The 22,090-nt window shown below is 39.6% G+C and overlaps 1 long non-coding RNA gene across 2 annotated transcripts in view; it reads right to left on the bottom strand.

Moving 5' to 3' along the window:
• The window catches only part of LOC132214955 (uncharacterized), a 94,672-nt gene extending 75,292 nt beyond the window's left edge, over positions 1–19,380 (bottom strand). For both annotated transcript variants that reach the window (XR_009448375.1, XR_009448376.1), the window contains exon 1: positions 19,226–19,380. This is a non-coding gene — a long non-coding RNA (uncharacterized LOC132214955). The remainder of the gene's footprint in view (positions 1–19,225) is intronic.
• Between the last annotated feature and the right edge of the window lie 2,710 nt (positions 19,381–22,090).

Below are 22,090 nucleotides of genomic sequence, written 5' to 3'. Positions count from 1 at the left end.
CCCTTTTTTTGTTTTTTTTTGAGGAGAAGTATAACACTCTTGGTAAGCAGTGTGTACTTGTATGGGTTTTCTATGTTGCCATACAAAGGGCCAAAAACTAGGTGCACTAAGACAACAGAAATGTATTGTGTCACAGGTCTTGCGGCTAGAAGTCTGAAATTGAGGTGCTCTCTCTGAAAGCACTAAGGACAGAACTGGTTAATGCCTCTCTGCTAGCTTCTGATCACTATGCTCCACTTGCAGAGTGATCACAACACTCCATCTTCACATAGCATTCTCCCTCACTTGACATAATCTTCCCTCTGCATGTCTCCCTGGTCAAAACTTCTCATTTTATGAAGACAGGAATTGTATTGGATTAGGGCCAACCCTAATCACCTCATTTTACTGATTAGCCTTATAAAGGCCCTAATTTGAAATAAGGTCACATTCTGGGATGTTGGGGGTTGGGACTTAACCATATCTTTTTTTGCAGGGACACAATTTTACCCATAACAGTAATCTGGAATGATTGATCCATGAGGATTCTGAGAAACACTGAGGGATGAGGTTGGAGAGATAAATAAGGGACAGACAATAAAGGCACTTTCTACCAGGCTACCAGTTGAAACTTGATCTAATTTTAAAGGATTGGATCATATTTAGGAGATGAATGATATGATTATATTTAGGTTTTAGGGAATTTATTCTGTCTTGAATCCTTGTATTACTAGCTCAAAATTCAAAGTCCCACAGGAGTTGAAAGTTTAAGTGCTCTCCCTGGCCACTTAGGGCAAGAAAAGAAAGGACATACCCCTTCACAGTTGGAGACAACTACCTTTCAATTGAGACTTCTCTCAGTGGCAGATTTCCAAAAGAAAGAGTGGGCTACCTATATAGAAAGAGAGGCTGTATATGAAATAAATTGATAAATAATAATTATTATTATATTTCTTAACACAAAATGATTAAAATAGAGTTTCATAAAATCCAATTTCAATAAAATCCAATCTATTTTGCAAGACAATCATTGACGATACAATATGTGTGTGTCCCAGTTATTTACTGCTGCTAACAGAATACCTGCAAAGCTTAGCAGCTGTGCCTTAATAAAAAATATACGTGTGTTCTCTGCCCTAGTTTCTGACACAGACCCCATAAAACCCTTTTAATTTTCTGAAAAATGAGAGTCATAGAAATGTCTTAACACAGAGCTCCTAAATCTGCTGGAATTCCCTGGGTGATAGCAGCATCTTTTGTTTTAATGAGGTGACTCTTAGGGAGCTCCTGGATAGAGGCTGGTTATTTCTGAGGAGGGGAGAGGAGCTGGAGATTGAGTTAGTAACGGATCATGCCTACGATGAAACCTTCATAAACATTCCTGAGGGGTTCAAGAATGCTTCTGAGTTGGTGAATACATCCATATGCTGGGAGGGTGTGCACCACAGCTCCCGGGGTACAGAAACTCCTGCACTCAGGGCCCTTCCAGACTTCACTCTTTGTGTTTATTTATATCTTTTATAATATCATTTATAATAAACTGGTAAACATAAGTAAAGTGTTTTCCTGAGTTTTGGGAGCTGTTATAGCAAATTATTGAACGTGAGGAGGAAATTTCGTGAACCCCAATGTATAGCCAGTTATTCAAAAGTATGAGAGATCAGGACATGAGATTGACATATAAAGTGTGTGTGTGTGTGTGTGTGTGTAGGGGCATCCTTGTGCCCTTGACCTGTGGGTTTATGTTAGTTCCAGGTAGCTAGTATCAGAATTAAATTGAATTTTAGGTCACCCTATTGGTGTCTGAAAAGCTGCAGAATTGGTTGATGTGGGGGAATAAATTGGTGTCAGAAGGAAGTGTTATGAGTAGAGAAAGTTTACCTTTAGCAATTTAATACAATCGCCATTGTATTATCCTACCTAATAAAGACATAATATGCAAATTGACCATCATTCCAACACACAAGATGGCCACCCTCATGTGGTCAAAGATGGCCACCCCCATGTGGACACAAGCTGGCTACCACAAGATGGCCAGTAGGGGAGGGAAGTTGTGGGTGATCAGGCAAGCAGGGGAGGGCAGTTGCGGGGGGGGGGACCAGCGCTGCAGGGGAGGTTAGTTGGGGGGGGGACCAGGCCTGCAGGGGAGGGCAGTTGGGGGCAACCAGCCTGCAGGGGAGGGCAGTTGGGGGTGACCAGGCCTGCAGGGGGGGTAGTTAGGGGTGACCAGGCTGGCAGGGGAGGGCAATTAGGGGCAATTTGGCAGGCAGGGGAGTAGTTAGGCATTGATCAGGCTGGCAGGCAGAAGCAGTTAGGGGCAATCAGGCAGGCAGGCAGGCAAGCGGTTGGGAACCAGCAGTCCTGGATTGTGAGAGGGATGTCCGACTGCCCGTTTAGGCTTGATCCCTAAACGGCAGTCGGACATCCCTGAGGTGTCCCAGATTGGAGAGGGTGCAGGCTGGGCTGAGGGACAACCTCCCCCACCCCCACCCCCCGCATGAATTTTGTGCACCGGGCCTCTAGTATTTCATAATTTGGAATCAGGAATTTGGACATCACTCAGCTGGGTGATTCATCTCTTCCATATATCACTAAGGATACTTGTTGATATTAAGCTGGTATGTAGGCTTGTCTTGAGCATCAAAGAAGGTTATTGGGGGAAATAACTAAAAGGTTAGAATCAGCAGGGACTATCAGCTGGAGCATGTACCAGTGGTGTCTCCAATGTGGCAGTCTCAGAGTAGCCAGATTTCTTGCACCGCAGCTCTGGGCTCCCAGAGAGAGTTTCAAGAAGCTTGAGGAAGTTGCAAAGCTTCTTGTTAATCTAGCCTCAGAATCTCAGGATGTAACACATTCTATTGGTCAAACAAGTTACAATCTTGGATTGAAGAGAAAGAATTAGACTCACCTCAATTGGAGGAGTAGTAAAGAATGTGTACCCATCTTTATTCCACAGCAGGAGTTAATATTCGTATAACTATTAATAAAAGTTCCTCATATACTTTTGGAGATGCTAATAAAGTTTCTAAAAATAAGCAAGTAAGCAATGAAGCTAATCAGGTGCTTAGTTGTTCATTATAGTATTATGTATGCACTTATGATAGTTATAAATAAAGCTAGACCTTTGTACTGAAAAACATTACTCATAGTTCAAGATTTGGGCAATTTTGAATTGAGACCACTTACTTAGTTAACTGTTTAAGGTTTTTAAAGCATCTTATAGTACTATATATCACAATCCTATATAATAAAGAGCTAATATGCTAATTAGATTGGATGGTGGAATGACCTTCCAGAACGACCTTCTGGAACAACCAGTCAAGTGGGACCTTGGGGCCATGGGCCATGAGAGCCGAGCCCCTTGCATGAATTTTGTGCACCTGGCCTCTAGTACAATATAAACAATTATAATAGTACAATATGAGAATCATCAAAAGAATACTGTTCATTTAGACATTATTAAAATGTTAGATATGCACTGACAGATTTTAACCATTATATATATGAAATATACTATAGCTAAAAAAAAAAAAAAAGCTTCGAAAGTGTTGCCATAATGAGTTGCGAACAAAGATTGAGATCATTGGGAATATTTAAAAACCCAGCCCTAGGATACTCTATTTTCTCACTTTTATACAGTTCTATAAAATACAAATAGCAGTTTTATTGTTGCTCTCTGTTGTTTTACAAGTTTAATGTTGGCAGCAGTCAGGGTTATGATGCAGTCAGCATTTTCAGACCAGCATGCACAAAAACATTAGATCCGAGAAGAGAGACTCAGCTTCACTGATATCCTGTAGTGTTTTGTTGCGGGAAATGCCATGCTGGTGATTATAAAGGATGAAGTCATATATTTCTACCAACCACATCCTATCATTATGGTAACTCTAATTGTAGTGAGCTGTAGAATCAATGGAAGAGAAAAAATAACTTCCTTCCAATAAAATAAGAAACAAACAAAATAAAACATTAAATGTTTAGCAACCTTTGTTTAATCACATAATATACAAAAAGGGTACATTATGGTCCTTAAAGAACAAAGGAATAATAGAGGATCTGTCTGAATATATACAAACTTATTATTATTATTATCAGCACCATTGTGTTGTATGAATTTGTTGTCCCAAGACTCACTGATTGAAGTTAAGCAATCTCAACAACTAGTTAAGACACCAATTAGTCTGTGACAAAGTCATGTTGCCTTTCACTAATTAGAGTGCCATTAACTACTTTTCTACCAACATATACTCTTCTGCTGTGGACAGCCTATTATTTTCTGCATTTTTCTTACCACTGAAACCACAGAATTAGAATTGAATGGTAAAGTTGGACCTCTCTGAGACTCATTTCCACCAGTGGAGTCAATATTTGCCCAATGCTGGGTTCAATAAGAGGGTAGATACTTACTTCCCATGGAATGATTTTACATATTGGTCCACTTCACAATATCAAGTCCCTAAACAAAGATGCAGGTTCTTTCGCTTTCTTCTCAGGCCCAAGATAAAAAAATTCAGATTCACTCATTCAGTATTTTGTTTCCAATAACTAAGATATGCAAGAATTATGCTGGTATAAGGTTCAAAAGATGAGTGAAATATGTCTGTTACACAGAGGTTTACAGTAAAGTCAAAGAGGAATATAAGTACACATAAATATTGTAAGTGATGATTTTATTCTTTGAACTTGCTCAAGTGAGACCTTAAAAGATTTTACTTAAATTTTAAGAATAATCATTTGAGCTATTATTTTAAAGCTTTACTATCTTATTGTACAATAAATTAAAACTTTGGTTAATTATGCTAAGATTGCCATAAATTCTCTATTTCAAGTCATTGAATTCAGCTAGGGAATCCAATAGAGCAGTATTTGCTTTTACTTTAAAATTACATTTAATCTCCATCAAAGATCAAGCCAGTTGCAATCCTATATAATAAAAGCCCAGCAACCAAACGGCAAAACGACCAGAACGATCGCTTGACCAGTGGCTATGACCCGCACTGACCAACAGGGCGCAGATGCTCAATGCAGGAGCTGCCCCCAGGTGGTCAGTGCGCTCCCACAGTGGGAGCACCACTCAGCTGACTGGGATGAGGGGTGCTTCCACAGCAGGCCAATCCCCACAGGACACACCCCCTACCAGTGTATGAATCCTGTGCACTGGACCTCTAGTGTAAATATAATAGACCTCTAATAAAAAGGTATATTTTACCCATATTAAATTTTGAATGTTGTATTCATTCTGGGCTTAAACACATAAACTATTATGAAGAAGAGGAACCTACATGATTAGGAGCTTGAAGTGCTAGATAGTAATATATCTGAAAACCTGCTGTGCAGAGATTCTTAGTGGTGGTGTGACAAAAGATATTAGTGCCACAATGGTCAGAATCTATTTTCAACTCTGACTCCTATCCACACACAAAAGATCCAATGTAAACCTCCCCTTTGCTACATCATAGGGTCTACGCCCAGATTACGGCAGACATTACATTATCATAAAAGAGTGGTGTTTAGAGAGAAAACCACAGGGCAGAGGAAGCAGATAGAAACCTTCCTTTTGGTCACAAGTAAAACAGCTGCCAACCTTTTGTTCAACTTATTGGAGAGAAGCAGAACCTTACAGAATTAGTTACTAAAATGGAACATAAAGTTAAATTTGAAAATTTCTAATCCCCTGGAATAGTCAAGGATATCCTTTAGGGCACTAAGGATATTAAACAATATCCATCTTCAACTGCTTTTAGTCTTCAAGGTCTAGTGTTGACTGATATCCAAAGAAGATAATCCATGTGCAGGCACTGATGTCTGTTAGATTATATGGGACACTCCCTAATTGTATTCTATGAAGATAATTCATTAGGGGTTTGAGTAAGTGCGATTTAACATAAAGATAAACATGTAAGACTTTCATATCAAGTCATCTGCAAACTAAAAGAGTACAAGTTCCTTTCCTTCTGTCGGAACCTATGCTCCTTCCCTGAAGGCAAATCAACCGAGTGGTGAAGACTTGGCATTGCAAGGGCCTGCCTCTCAGAGCATAAGAAGCGTCCTTGGTTCTTTCCCTAATCCAACCTACAGACTATTCAGATTTCACCCATTGTCCTATTTGTCTTCTGTAGTAAGAATTTTTCAGGTCCAGGATCCAATCCAAGATCACCTGTTGCATTTCAGTAGTCATGTCTTTTTAGCTTTCCTTAATCTGGATCAGTCTTAATTTTTATTTGTCCTCTCAGCTGTGACATTTTGAAGAGCTGGGGCCATTTATTTTGTAGAGTATCCACCAGTTTGGGTTTGTCTCAGACTTCACCAGATTCAAGTTTGGCATAGGTGGCAGGAATCCCCCAGAAGTGACGCTGTGTTCTTCTCACAGCTGACTCAAATTTTGCAGTCTTTTATCCTTATTGTTGCAACTTAACCTGTCTTACAGAACATTTCTACTCAGCCTACTTTTTTTTTTTTCCTGTGCAGGAAAACAGCAAAAATAGTAAGACAGCGTATGGGTAAATTAAAGATCTCATCAGGTGGCAGATGATAATGACTTGTTTTGACATAGGTGATGTTAACTTTGATCACCAAGTCTTAGAGGTGTCCTTCAAGTTTCTCTACTGTAAAGTTACTATTCTCCCCTTTGTAATAAATAATTAAACTATGGGGAGATTATTTGAAGTTATATGAAAGTCCTATTCCTTATGGTACATTGATGGCTCTTGCCTGAATCAAATTACTGTGATGTTTGCCAGATAGAGTTTTTTTAAAACATTTTTATTGATTTCAGAGAGAGGAAGGGAGAGGGAGAGAGAGATAGAAACATCAATGATGAGAGGGAATCATTGATCAGTTGCCTCCAGCACACCCCACACTGGGAATCAAGAGCCTGCAACCTAGGCATGTGCCCTGACTGGGAATCGAACCATGACCTCCTAGTTCATAGGTCAATGCTCAACCACTGAGCCATGCCAGTGGGCCAGATAGTGATTTTTAAACTCTATCATTCCTTCTTCATTTATTAGTTAACATTTTATTGTAAGGGTATTTCCTTCTCTACATCTGTCTGTCAATAATGGATCCATGGTTTCTGATTTTTATTCACTGCATTATAACCCATTAATATCATTACTTATTTTGATGCTCAGTTTGTCTCAGATTTGGCAGCTAGGGGCTCCTTCATGCCAGCTTCTGTGCCTGTAATTTTTTGAGCACATTCTTACTTCTAGCACAAGATGGTCCAGGCTTGCTCTCTCCCACCCCCAGCCCTGACATCTGGGAAGTGAGTGATATTAGAACCAGCGATCTGGAAGCTAGGTGTGCTCATGGCCATTGTGGTGCCATTGTTCATGCCCTTTCAGTGTAGAGACTGGGTAAAATCGCCATTTCATATCATTTTTCCTTTCACCATTTTATATTTATAGCTCCTTCCTCTCAAAATGCCATACACTGTGAGGCTGAAACAAAAAATTTATTTCTCATAATTCTGGGGAGTCCAAAATCAAGGTGATGACAGATTCACTTCCAGGTGAGAGCTCTTTTCTTGAATTGCAGATGATAAAATTTAATACTCTTTTCTCATATGGCCTTTCCTCAGTGCATACAGAGAGAAAGAGAGAGAGAGAGAGAGAGAGAGAGAGAGAGAGAGAGAGAGAGACCTTCTCCTTAGAAGTCACCAATGTTATCATGCGTAATATTGCCAATTAGAGCAGACATCCTTCCGGATGACCTTCCAGATGAAGCCCAGGCTGCCATTGAAGCCCAGGTCCCAGGTGCCAGAGGGAAGCCAGTGCCAACAGCCGGGGAAAGGAAGGCCTACTCTTGCATAAATTTCGTGCCTCGGGCCTCTAGTAATTATATAAATAAAAATATGGAATAATATTTTATGCACTAAAAATGGCTAAAGTATTTCAACAGTTTAAATTACACAACCTGAATGACATAAATATTTGGAATTTAGATGAGAATGGTTTATATCTTTTAGGTTGAGGTTTATTATACTATTCATTCATTTGACGGACATTTACTGAGTCTTCACTCTGTGGCAGACACTATTTAGGTACCAGAGGTGTTAGTGGAAACCAAACAGATCAGATGCCAGCTCTAATGGAGTTTCTATTTTGGTAGAGAGATCCAGACAATACACAACTCAATACAAAAAATAAACAAGAAAACGTATGAAATAGTAATAAGTTCTTCAAAAAGAATTAAGTTAGGATGTGATACTGAATTACTGGTGGCTACATCAGAATAGGTGGTTAGGAGAGGCCTCTCTAAATTGGCCTCGAGAAGCTAAGATCTGAGTGACAGATAGGATCCAGCCAAGCAGAGAAGCCAAAACCCCAGAGTGTTCTGAGCAGAAGGTAGTATAAAGTCCCTAAAGAGCCTACTTGGCATGTTCTAGGAAAAGAAAGCCAGATCAGTGATGAAAGGCAAAGATACAGCTTAGAGATGAGCTCAGAGAGACAGGTAGAAAGCAGTTCCCACTGGCTTTGTAAGTCTAGGGAATTTGGATTTCTTTTTTGGGGAGATGTGAGCCACACTAAAGTGAGGTAGTGATACAAATGAATGTACATTTCAAAAGATCACTCAAGCCACTGTGTGAAGAATGGATCATGGAGGGTGTCAGTTGAGGCTGGGTTTGGGTGCATGTAATAGAAAATCTAAGAACAGTAGCTTGAATAATATAGTTTCTTTTTTTTTTCTTTTTTTCCACATAACATAATATACAGAGGTAGGCGGTTTGAATGTTTGTAGCTATCTTTGCATTTCCTTTCTTCTTTTTCCTTTTTTGAATTTTTTGAAAAATGTGTTTTATTGCTATCAGAGAGGAAAGGAGAGGGAGAGAGAAATAGATACATCAGTGGTGAGAGAGAATCATCTATTGGCTGCCTCCTACACACCGCCTACTGGGGATTGAGCCCAAGACATGGGCATGTGCCCTGACTGGAAATAGAACCCTGACCTGGTTCATAGGTCAATGCTCAACCACTGAGCCACATCTGCTGGGCTTGTTTTTTTTCTTTATGGTCAACATTAGCCCAAGATAGCAGGCCTTTGTTCAATCTAAACAGAAAGAACAATAAAACTTAAGGGACAGAGAGGGCTCCTACCAGATGAATTGTCCTATATAAGCAGATTTTTTTTAGAAATTTCACTTAAAACTAACTGGCCAATACTGTGTATGTGGCCAACACTATTTGCAAAGAACACTATTTTTAAGTTTTGAGCTAGACATAATGCTGCCTCCATCAAAACTGTCGTTACTCATCTCTCTCAGTTTTTGTTTTCTCATTTATAAAATGACAACAACAATAGCAATACTGCTAAATAGTTACTTTATTATGGTGAGCTTAAAGGTTAAAGGAGATGGTACAATTAGAACATTTAGCACAATGCATGGACTGTACTATGTTCAGTGAATACTATTTATTGGAATGCAAGCTTCATGAAGGTAGGGATCACATCTGCCTCATGCCAGTTTTCAGTATATATTTGTTGGATGTTGAATAAATAAATGCTGGAGGTAAACTCTCATAGAGTTTAGAGGGTATGACTGTGGTTGCGCCCTGTTGGTAGAGTGTATATGTTTGTGTTAAAAATAAACACATGAGGGGGAAATAACACCAACAGAGTGCTTTACAAACATATAATTAACTGAGCCCAGATTAGGCTGTCATTGCATTCTCTGAATTTTTGGAAGAAAATTCATTGCTGGTAATGTTGTCCCTCGAGTATTGCCAAGATTCAAAAATATCAATTTGCTTCAAATAACGTTTGGTGAAGACAGAGATAATACAAAAGAATAAAGAATTTAACCGTTAAAATTCAACTGCTCTGAGTTAGTTAAAAATAAATTAAAAAGCCAATCACCTCTGTCCAACTGAGGGGGAAAAAACAAACAAACAACACCTGACCATTGTTGCTATTTTTAAGCTGAATCGCATTACAAAGAGGTAGATTTTTTTTCATAAAAAATATATTAATAGCAATAAAATTTGAAAAAAAGGAAAAAATCCATTAATAGCTCTTTAATTACCAAACCATTTTTATGAGGTCTAATTTGTTTGTTTTATTTTGTTTTGAATAGCTACATAGGGAGGGCTGCTGACTGTCTACTAGGCTTTCTTTGTATATCTCTAAGCTCTATTTGTATCTAGTCTTACTTTTTTTTGAAAAAAAGCTTCGTGCTATTACACATTCATCTTGCAGAAACAAAAATGATAGTCACTTACTCACTTAAAAGTAATTAGCTTTCTAAGTCCCAATGAGTACATTTGGGTTTCTGAAACAGAAGAGCCAAGGTATAAGCATTCCTATCTTTGTGGTAGAAGTCATAAAGCAAGTAAGTCAAGGACCTTATGCTTATGCGGAAGCTCTTGAAGACCACACAAGTGAATTTAGATGCTACTTTAACCAGAGGGAGCTGTTGAAGAATTGTGAACAGAGGTATAATGTGTTCAAATTTTTAGGATGGAAATACAATTCTGCCTGTAGGATATAAGGATGAGGGTTTGAGGTAGTCATGAGAAAATAGAGGCAGAGATAACACGTAGAGTATTGAACTGGTCAAGAATAATGCAGCTCTGACTCAGGGAACCGATGGCTAAGTGAGTGAATCAGTGTAAATGATATTTTGATAGTAGAAGCAACCATGCTGAAGAGAAATTGTATATGCAGAAGTAAGAAAGAGAAGGAATCAAGAGAGCATTCTAGTTTTCTGCAGAGGACAATGAGATGGTGTAATTAACCTGAATTATGAAGCTAGAAATAAGTTTGAGGAGAAATATGAGTTTTAGACATATGAAGTATCCACTGATATCCATTAAGAAGTTGGATATTGCCCTGACCGGTTTGGCTCAGTGGATAGAGTGTCGGCCTGCGGACTGAGGGGTCCCGGGTTCAATTCTGGTCAAGGGCATGTACCTTGGTTGCGGGCGCATACCCAGTGGGGAGTGTGCAGGAGGCAGCTGATCGATGTTTCTCTCTCATCGATGTTTCTAACTCTCTATTTCTCTCCCTTCCTCTCTGTAAAAAATCAATAAAATATATTTAAAAAAAAGAAGTTGGATATAGTGTCATAAAATCCAGAAAAGAGGTTGAGCTGTATATATAAAAGGTCTGGAAGCAGAAAATTATGTAGAGTAAGTTGAAGAGTACAGAAGAACCAGCTTACAGGGGAAAGGGATTGCTTGGCAGGGGAATGGCCAGCGCAAATATGCAGGCACATAGAACAGCCCAAACAGTGTGGGAACTAGAGGCAGCTTCATACCAAAAAGTGATGTTGGACAATGACAGAGGCAGGCTGTGTCCAGATTTTATAAAGGAAAATCTGGTACGTCAGCCATCCCAAAGACCTTGGGCTTTCTCTTGCAATGACTGGGAAGCCACTGAAAGATTTTTAATGGGGAGTGACATGATACCATCCTGCTGGTGGCAATTATAAAGGATGGAATGTGGGGAGTCTGGCTGGAGAGAGGGTGACTAATTAGGAAGCTCTTGCAATCCCAGGGTGAGAGATAATGAGAGTGTTTACTAAGATAGCAGCCGTGGAAAAGGATGTGAGGACAAAGAGTGGAGATTGAGTGTTTAGAATCGGTTGGCTATGAGGACAGAGGGAAAGTGAGGGGTCAAGGATGATGCCCCAGTGTTTTTATTTGGGTGATATGATGAATATATCATCACATTAAACAACTGGGAAAGATAATAGGGGAAGAAAGGAGAAAGGAGACTGAGAAGATATGGCTAACTAATTAGGAAGAAATTTAAAAAGAAAGTAGTGTCAGGAATATCAAGAATGTAGAGAGTTTCAAGAAGGGTTCTGTAGTGCTGAATGCTCTTAGCAGTCAAGTAAATTAAGAATTAAAACTTTTACCTCAGATTATATGATCCGAAGAACAGTTTCTGGGTGAAAGGGTTTCAGTGGGGTGATATGGACAAAAACCAGACTGCTGTGGGAGGAAGACAAAAGGAGGAAGTGGTAATAGTCTAGACACCATCTTCAAGGAGCTTAGAAAATAATAGAATAGGGAGACAGAGAAGAAAATGAGACAGTAGAATAAATCCAGTTTTTTAATTTTCTGGACTGGGTGATAGGCCATATATCTATATCTATATATATAGGTATATATACATATATATGCTAATATCTTTCTATAGATTAAATTGTTTAATATGCAATATGAACAATTTTATGTAGGGCATAAAAAGTAGAAAATAAAATATTAAATACCATCATTTATTATTAATAGTTTTAATAATATAAAATGGATCATAAAATCAATAATATTAGATACCAAACAATAATTATATTACTGCTATACTTTTTAGACTATATTAGTCAAATATTACTTTGTCAAGATTTTTTTTAAATGAAATCCTGCTTAAGATGAGGAAGTCCTCCTCAACTGATTATATTTTCCATATGCTATTCATTTTTGAGCAGTAGGATAATTATTTCCAGACTTCTAGTTAACCTCTGAAGGCCTTTGGAATGTTTACTTTACTTGGGCTTTGTCTTATTGTTGTGGTGCTCAGTATTCCTTTAGAGTGGGATTTGGATATCGAGAGGATTAACATTCATAAAACAGCAGAGTCCTCTCATCAAGCAAACAAATCCCAAACACTCTATGGTTTAATAAAAAAACAACAACCCAAATACTTCCCCTTGTTTAAAACTAAAGAATATCAACTGTGCTAGAAAACCACTCTTCCCATTTATATCCTAAACCAGTGGTTGGCAAACTGTGGCTCGCGAGCCACATGCGGCTCTTGGCACCTTGAGTATGGCTCTTCCACAAAATACCACGTGCAGGCGCGCACGTACAGTGCGATTGAAACTTCATGGCCCATGTGCAGAAGTCATTATTTTGTGGAAGAGCCACACTCCAGGGGCCAAGAGCCGTATGTGGCTCGCGAGCCACAGTTTGCCTACCACTGCCCTAAACCATCTCCGAGGAGCTTTATTTACTCATTAATTCATTCATCACACAGTTTTTATTCTGCATCTTTGTGTCCTAGGTGTTCACTTGCTAAAAGATACTTCAAAACCACATATATAAAAATCCTTTACTTTTGCACTTCCAGAATTTTTAAATTCCAAATTAGATCCCTAACTGTAGCTCTGGCATGGATGCCCTCTATACCCACTCTCCTATGCCCCACACCATGCTGTCCCTCCTTATGAATGCACTCCACACCCCTCTCAGACTCTGCTATCCCATACTAGTCATGACTCCCTTTCCCATCTGAATGCTGTCAAGGAATAAATTAGTTTACAGGACTCAAATAGAGGTTAAAGCCTTATGCACATCCAGGAGCACCTGTGGAGCATCAAGGTAACTCCCCTGAGTGAAGTAGGACTGATGTTTTTTAGGGTGCACAGAGGGCTATATGTATTTGTGGTCTGGCTGAGGTTGAAGATTTCTTCAGCTTTAATGGCTGCAAAACCTTCAGTGAAAAAGACTGGAGATTTTTTTGGTTTTCATAGCTCTTGCTAGGGACCATTGGTTCATTTCCCTCCTGGAAACTGTCGGAACAATTCTTTCAAAAGATTGTTTTTGCAATTTCTGCATTTTTTCAGGTTTAGAAGAGTGGAAAGTAGGAAAAAAAGAAAGAAAGAAAAAAAGCTGGGGTTGGGAGATGGAGGGCAGGGAGAAAGAGAGGAGAAACAGCAAATGAGGCAAGGGTTGAAATGAGAGAAACTGGGGTCTGTTTCAATTCTTTTACCATAACAAGAGGTTCACCTTGGTCAGCTGTGACCCCTCATGAAGGGCAGCTTCTCTGTGAATGTTCCCTACTCTCTATTGAATTCCATAACTCTGCCCTGATCCAGCTTCCTTCATCTACCCCAACCTCCACAGGTACCTAACTTGCTCTGCCTAAGTTCAGCACAGATGTTAGACCAAAATTGTTCCAAAAGGGAAGGAAAGAGAAGGGAGGAGAAAAGAAAGGCGGGGAGGGAGTAAAGAGGGAAGAGTTAGCTCAATTAGTTCTTTTGTATCTCATATTACTAAGACTAGAGGCCTGGTGCACGAAATTCGGGGGTCCCTCAGCCCAGATTGCAAGAGGGCGCAGGCCAGGCTGAGGGACCCTACCAGTGCACAAGGGGCTAGGGAGGGACGCTGGAGGTTGGCCAGCCGGGAAGGGGCCATGAGAGGGTTTTAGGGCATGTCCAGCCCATGTTGCTCAGTCCTGATCAGCCAAACTCCAGCAGCAAGCTAACTACTGGTTGGAGTGTCAGCCTCCTGGTGGTAAGTGCATGTCATAGCAAGTGGTTGAGTGGCCTTAGCATATCATTAGCATATTACACTTTGATTGGTTGAACCAACGACCCGATGACTGGACACTTAGCATATTTGGCTTTTATTATATAGGATGTCATTTCTCCTTCACAAAACTTCATTGGTGCCCTTGAACTTTCACAGTCTAGTTATTTGTTAAGATCAAAGACTATGCTGTCAGAAAGATCCAAACTCTAGTTCCCTCTTTGCCTGGAGAAAAATGTTTTTATCTTTCCAACTTCATCATCAGTTGATATATTTAATTGTAATAGTAAAAAATTTCTGATGAAATTGACATAAATACAGAGATTCAAGATGGTGGTAGATTAGGCGGATATTACACTCACCTCCTCCCAGGATGAAACTGGAATTACAACTAAAATACAGAGCAATTAACATGAATAACCAACCAAAGTCGAGTTGAAAATAAGTCTTATAACAAGGATTTATAGAAGAAGCCATATTGAGACTGGTAGGAAGGGTAGAGATGTGACTAGGTGGTAACTGAGATTCCAGAGGGACATCAAAGCTGCAAATGCTCTCCTAAGAAGCATGGAGTCTCAACCCCAAGTTGGGCTCCTCAGCCTCAAGCACCAGAACTGGGAAAAGACAGCGATAGAACCTCTAGCTGTGAAAATCAGCAGAGCTGACTGAATGGAGCACTCTGCCCTTCCCTGCAACAGGGAGAGATGGGTGTCTGCTAGATACACAGGTGCCCTATTAAAGGGCCAATGCACAAAATCTCCTTTGCAGCCACTTACCCTGGGGATCTGGGGGAGCGAGGGTAGAGCTGACTAGAGTTGTGTGAGAAGAGATTGGGGTTTGTGACTCTGGGGAGAGAGCTGAAGGGATAGCTGTCAGGATCCCTGCGCTGGGTTCCTCTCCCAGACTGCAGATGCCATCTTTCTTGGGTGGAGAACTCCTCTCCTTATGACATCAGCCTGGAGGCATGCAATAACCACACACTCCGGACTCCTTGTCATGCTACCCTCTGGAGCTTGAGCTGCTGAGGAGTCAGCTGCGTAGGCCAGTGTGTAGAGCTTCCAACTGGTAGCTCTGGTTTTCCACTGTCTGGGCAGAATCCAGGACAAACTGAGTTGTGTGGCTCTAGGATATGGGGCATTTTTCCTTCACATGCCCTAAAGGTGCAGAGTGCTCCATTCACATGGCCAAATCTTGATCTGTTTGGGCCTGATAAACTCTACTAGCTTCAGTCTAAGAACTCCCAGAGGCAATCCTCCCCAACCCCCACCCCAACCCCGCCAACAGAAATATATGCAAACACCCAGCAGGGGGCAGCTAGACTTGGTACACCCTGGGACATTTGCTGAGTGGCCTCAATCCAGCACTGGCACTGAGTGTGAACCTGTATCAATTTGGTGGACAGCGCTTGCCCCTACTTGGTGACTCACTGAGAACCTACCTGGAGAGGCTCCTTCAGTTACTGAACCTAACTGGCAGCCAACAGGTGGAGGCAGAGGGATCTTGGGGCGCCTTGGGACATTTCCTGTTCTGCCCTACGCCTGGTGCTAGTAAAAGCCAGCTTTGGTGCACAACTCGGTCCTTCCCATGCATACCCAGATCCAGCAGAGGCAGCTACAAGCTGTTGATCTCTTTGTTGATCTAGTTTCTGATTGATAGAAATGTGTACTATAACTGTAGTTGATCTATATAGTATGATATATATATAAAGTGTAATTCTTACAACAGATCAGGAAGCATATGTCTAATTTATGTTCTAGAGCTTCCGAATTGTATTTGTTTTGGTTAGGACTCCATTGTCCTTGAATAAAAATGAGTGATTTCTTGACTAGACTGTGATGAAAACCAAATATTTTAAGTTTTTTTCTCTGTTTTCGAGAATCCATTCTGCTATGCTAAATCCCAACTGGTACATAGAGAGGGAACACATGGGTGAGTAAAATTGCCAATTTTCAGAACTGTCTCAGACAAAGGTAGTGTTTTTTTACAGAGACCATAAGAAATCCTCCAAGTGTCCATAAGAACTATCACCATATTCCCTTCAATATTTTTCAGAGCTATGTTGCTAATTGATAACCTTTTTTATTGCCCTTACTAGGCTGTCTGGTACACTTAACAACCCAAGTTTTCACATTTCTGTGCCTCATGTTTGGAGTTATACTACTACTTTTTTTCTAGCTTATAAATAACAGAAATTTATTTACCACAGTTATATTGTATACTACTCCTTTTTCCTGTTAAAGCAAGTTGAATCTGTCACTTATCATCCTTAAGGGAGTATTGTTCCTGACAGCTGTTGCCATAACAGTATATATCTTCCTTGTAGGAAAAATGTTTTTCTGCATCAAAGTTATGCTACACATGTACGAAGAATTTATAGAACACTAGAGTGCCCTCCAAAAAACAGTTGAATGCCAATGAACAGAAGGTCTGAGTGACCATCCCATAAAAATTTCTATCTGATTAGTATCTTTTCATCTAAACTGAGTTATATTTTTGAATTTTTCAAAGACAGTATATCCACTGGATATTTATGTTAAATTTTACAAATAAAAATTTCAAAAATTCACTAGCATATTTTATCCTAATTTATCTTGAAATCTAATTCAGTGGTTTTCTGTATGAGTAGATTCATTAACAAGTCCAACAAATGACCTTCATTTTTTAAAAAATATATTTTATTGTTTTTTACAGAGAGGAAGGGAGAGAGATAGAGAGTTAGAAACATTGATGAGAGAGAGACATCGATCAGCTGCCTCCTGCACACCCCCTACTGGGGATGTGCCCGCAACCAAGGTACATGCCCTTGACTGGAATCGAACATGGGACCCTTCAGTCCACAGGCTGACGCTCTATCCACTGAGCCAAACCGGTTAGGGCAGACCTTCATTTTTTGTGCAAATTTCTAATAATGGAGATCTTGGAAAATTACACATTGCTCTAATTAGTAGCTCTACAAATACTTGAAAGAATACTTAGGGGATTTTTACATAAAATAATTTTACAATATCAGATTGATTGTATTAATATTGCTAGCAATCCTATCTGTCCACAATCTTAATTTCTTTCTCTTCTCTCTCTTCTCTTGCTCTCTCCTTTCTCTCTCTCAACTGGAGGATATTTAAACATTTTCATCTCCCCTCCAACTTCCAGCACTTCCTTGTTATGCTCTTTTTCAGTTGGGGACATTACTTCTTACACTGAGACAACCACCACTATAACTATCCATTCACCTGCATCTATTCCCACATACTCTGACTTCCTTCCTATTACTATGCATGAACTATTTATGTTTTAATATAAGGTTGACCCTTTTACCTGCGCAGAAGCCCTCAGTCCACCCCTCATAAAGTATATCACTCCAATATTACACACTGTTTCTCTGCATCATCAATTTATTTACCTCTATGGGATCATAACCATCAGCTCACACATTTTCAATACTTCCTCCCATCCGAGAAGAGCAAAAATCCTTCCCCTTAATCTAACATTTGCTCTGCTTCTTACCCATGTCTCTCCTTTCTCTAAGAGTACAACTCTGCCGGGGTCCAGCCCCAGCGGGTCCAGGGGTCCCCAAAGGTGTGGACGGAGTCGGCGAAGAAGGAATGACACAGAGACAGCGTTCTGTTGATCAGCAGCCTAGCCAGGATCTCCAGCCAAGTTCTGGTCTTGATCTCCAGAGAGGCTCTGCTTCGGATCTCCAGCGAGGTTCTGTAGCCATGTTCCCTCGCTAGGCTCTCCAGCCAGGCTCCGTCCAGGCTCTCCAGCCAGGTTCTGTCCAGGTACTCCAGTCAGGTTCAGTCACCAGGTTCTAGTCAGTTCTCTTGCCAATTTCTGTAGTCAGGTTCAGTCCAGGATCCCTTGCCATGTTCTCCCGCTAGGCTCTGTCTCTAGGCTCCGAGGCCAGTCCCTCTCCAGGATCCTCCGGCATGCTCTCTCCAGCGAAGTTCTTCTGTCTCTAGGCTCCGTATAGGTTCTGTCTTCTTGATTCTGTTCTAAGTTCTGAGTGTTTCTGTCTTGTTACAACTGTATTTATACCAGTTGATTCAATCCTATCAATCTCTATTACAAAGGTTAGGGCGTTTCTTATCTCCATTCCAGGGAGAAAAGATTATGTAGTTTAAGCATGATTGTTCGTAGTTAAAGGGATTAATTACCTGCCTGGCACTTAGTTGAGGGGTTTTATTCCCTCCCTAACTTCAGGGGAAAATCCCTACCTGGGGATTCAACCTTTCTCGGAGAGGTGACTTTGGTTAAAACACAGCGCCAAGAAGGTGAGCAAACATATTAAGAACCGTATGCCATATATGCCAGGTCCCTTGAAACAGCAAGGATGGACCGGCTCCCGGCACAACTCCTCAAATGAATTGCCTGTGCTCACACTCTCTACCAGCTCTCTTCCCTCCTCACATGAAAATACTTCCGTCAAGTTTTAAATCTCTACCTCTCCATTGACACAGCTCTTGTCAACATCACTATCAAACTTCATGTTGCTAATGTAAAGGTTTAATTTTCATTGTCCATCCTACTTGATCCGTTAGCAGATGATAAGCAGCTCCTGCCTCACTTTCTTCGCTTGGCTTTCAGGAAGCCAGTCTCTGCAGGTTTTCATCCTAATTCCCTGTCTATTTCTTCTCAGCCTCTTTCCTGGTCTCTCACTTTATCCCCGACCTTGAAAGTCAGACTTCTCCAGGGCCAGTTCTTGGAGTACTTTTCTTCTCTGGATTTATTTATTCCTTTGGTGAGTTCATGCATTTCTTATTTTTTTCTAGTGTTTGAGCTTTAAATACCACCAATATTTGGTGACTCTCAAATTTATATATCTAGACTACACCCATTTCTTGAATTCTTGGCTCTTATTTTCAGCCTAGAAGCCCCAGTGATCTTTTAAAAATGCAAATTAGCTAATTGCTTTTCCCTGATCAAATTTTACCCATGGATTCCTATGTCACTCAGAATAAAAGAAAAATACCTCTTATTGGCCTGTAAGACCTCACCTGAGCTGATCTTCCCATTGCCTTTCTGCCTTGTTTTCTTTTGCTCTCTATATCACTCACTCAACTCCAGCCACGCTGGTCTTTCTCATGTTCTTTAAACTTGGTGAGTGCACTCCAGCCTTAGAACATTTGAACTGACTGTTCCTCCAGACATCTCTGACTCACTCTCCAGCTCTCGACGTTCTTGCCTTCTGGGTAAGGTCTCCCCGACCACCCCCATCATCATACCCCTTTGATTCATACTTCATCACTCATTCTTCCCATTTTCTTTTTTGTTTTTCTTCACAGCACTTATCACTATCTAACATGCTGCATATTTGCATTTTGGATTTATTGTACATCCTTCTCCACTAGAATATAAGGTCCATGAGGACAGGAATTTGTATCTGTTTTGTTGTTTGCTGCTGTATCCCCAGCACACAGCACTTGGCAAATATTCATGTTCAATATATTGGCATTTCTCAAAGTGCGGTGCCCAGACCACCAGCATCACAGTAATCGGGCCCCTTTCAGAACGTGTTAGAAATGCCAATTCTCAAAGCCTACCATAGTCCTACTAAACCTGAAACTCTGGGATAGGGCCCACCAATCTGTGTTTTACAAGTCCTCCAGGTAATTCTATTTCTACTAATGTTTGAGGATCAATGTACTAAAATGTGGAAAGCGGCTACAGTGTTTGGATAGGTTCAAGCCTCGGACTGATGAGAGGACTGTGCTCTCTCATCAGTCCGAGGCTTGAACTTGTCCAAACGTTGTAGCTGCTCTCCACACTAAAAATTTCTTGAATTAGGGAAAAAAGGAGGAAATTTCTATTTCTGTGTTAAAATGCCATGCAAAGAAATGTAAAAACACTTTGTAGAATTTGTTTCCCTGATATGTCATAATATGCCTAATTTTTAAAAAAAGTTTTAGTTTATCATTTAGAAAGTGAAAAACATACATTATCCTATGCCATGAATACAAATCTATTGAAAAGTAGTAGACTTAGTCATAACTGTATATACAATTAATGTATGGTTTAAGCTTTAGTTGAAAATTATGTTAAAAATTAGTGCCAAGACCTGTGTCCCTATGGTTTAAAAATTTAGCAAAGCTGTTAAGAATATCCTTACTTCTCTTGGTCTTTCCTATTCTTAGACTTTCAACTCTAATTTTCTTACCTTGAACTGCTCAGTGTCTCTGTCCTCTAGAGCCAATCACATCACACATGAGCCTCTATTCCACATTTGATGCCTGGGATACACTCTCTGCCCTTAAAGAGAGAGGGCAGAAAATGTACTAGTATTTCAGTTGGTGAAATCACACCAATTGTAAGATTATGAATTAAATGGGTAACTTCCTCCCTTACTGCCTGTGCATGAAGTTGTTATGATCCTCCCCAGGGGAACAAGTGTCTCTGTTAGCCCAGCACAATTCCAGTTTATACGTGACATCTTGATGTAATTATTAATTGCATCCTTCATTGCCTAAAGTGTCCTAGCTTGATGTCAAATTATATGGTCACCCTATTCATTTTATATACAAATATTATATATATATCACTTTTAATCTACATATTTACACAGTGTATAATGAATATTGGAAACCAGGGTTCTAATTATATTTTATATTCACTAGAAATATTACCTCTGGACAGTTATTCAAAAAGTCTAGATATTAGTTCTTTTAACATTATAACGAGGAAGGGGAATTTTAATGTAACATTTGTAAAAATTAATATTACATATTTTACTAAGATTTCTATTTATTTACATAGTTTCTTATCTGCATTAGATTTCATTTAAACCTATTCTAATTCTAATACTAAATGCTAGTATCGATTTCCATAGATGTCATGTTTGTCATTATGTTTTATCAGGATAATTTCATGATGTTCCTACAACAGACAGAATAGTGAAAAATGCAATTTCAGATTACTAAGCCTGATTTTTTCCCCTTTACTAAGTCAGCTAATCCTTTCATTTATTTGACATTATTAAGATTTAACCTCAAAATTCATGCCTTTTCAGAGGGCCAATCGATGTGTGCAGAATTATCACTGGGGATGATTAAAATTTATGGGTCAGTGTCTTCGGACTGGTGAGCCAGAGCAGATTTTTTTGGCTTGCATCAGTTTTCAGGCAAAACTAAAAAAAACAACCAAACAAAAAACAAACAAACAAACAAACAAAAAACTAGATAAATAAATAAAATATATTGAAGTATAAGTTGAAAATGAAATAAATATAATAAATACATTTATCTTACCAAGTAAACACACTCATGGACTTAAGTCTTTTTTTTCTTTCCTTTAAGAATTCTGATCTTACATGAACATTAAACTACATTACTATGAACCAAGTTTTGCCTGTGTGTGATTACTCCTCTGCAATAATTTTTAAGCTAATCTGACTTTTAACATTTTTAATTGCTCTTGCATATAATTTATTGAGAACTTATTGTGGACTGATGTCGTGGGTCCTAGGCTTCACTATCATATACTGTTTTAATAGAAAAAATACATGTTATTTGAGAGGAATGTCCAATTTGTAAAATAATCTATATTGGATGTTTCAGCAATTACTCAAGTATATGATCAATTGTACAGTTCATCCAGACTGTCTTGGTAACGTAGATGCTTACTTGATTGATTCTTATAATTGCCTCAACGCTACTTAGCATAGATAATCATCCTCTTTCTGGCAGTCTGATCATTACAGCCTGCGTTGGCATCCACTCTGCCTGCAAGACCCAGAACAACTCTGTGGAGTTATGCACGTATAACAAAACTGGCTGGCATAAACACATTGACCTTGGCATGACACCTCACGTAGGCGGTTTGTATACATAATCATGGCCACAGCCTGCTTGGCTTGTTCAAGGTCA

This window comes from Myotis daubentonii, chromosome 13 (genome assembly GCF_963259705.1).
Source record: "Myotis daubentonii chromosome 13, mMyoDau2.1, whole genome shotgun sequence".
NCBI classification, from domain to species: domain Eukaryota; kingdom Metazoa; phylum Chordata; class Mammalia; order Chiroptera; family Vespertilionidae; genus Myotis; species Myotis daubentonii.
Note: the sequence above shows the minus strand (reverse complement) of the source record. Positions and strands in the feature narration are given on the sequence as shown.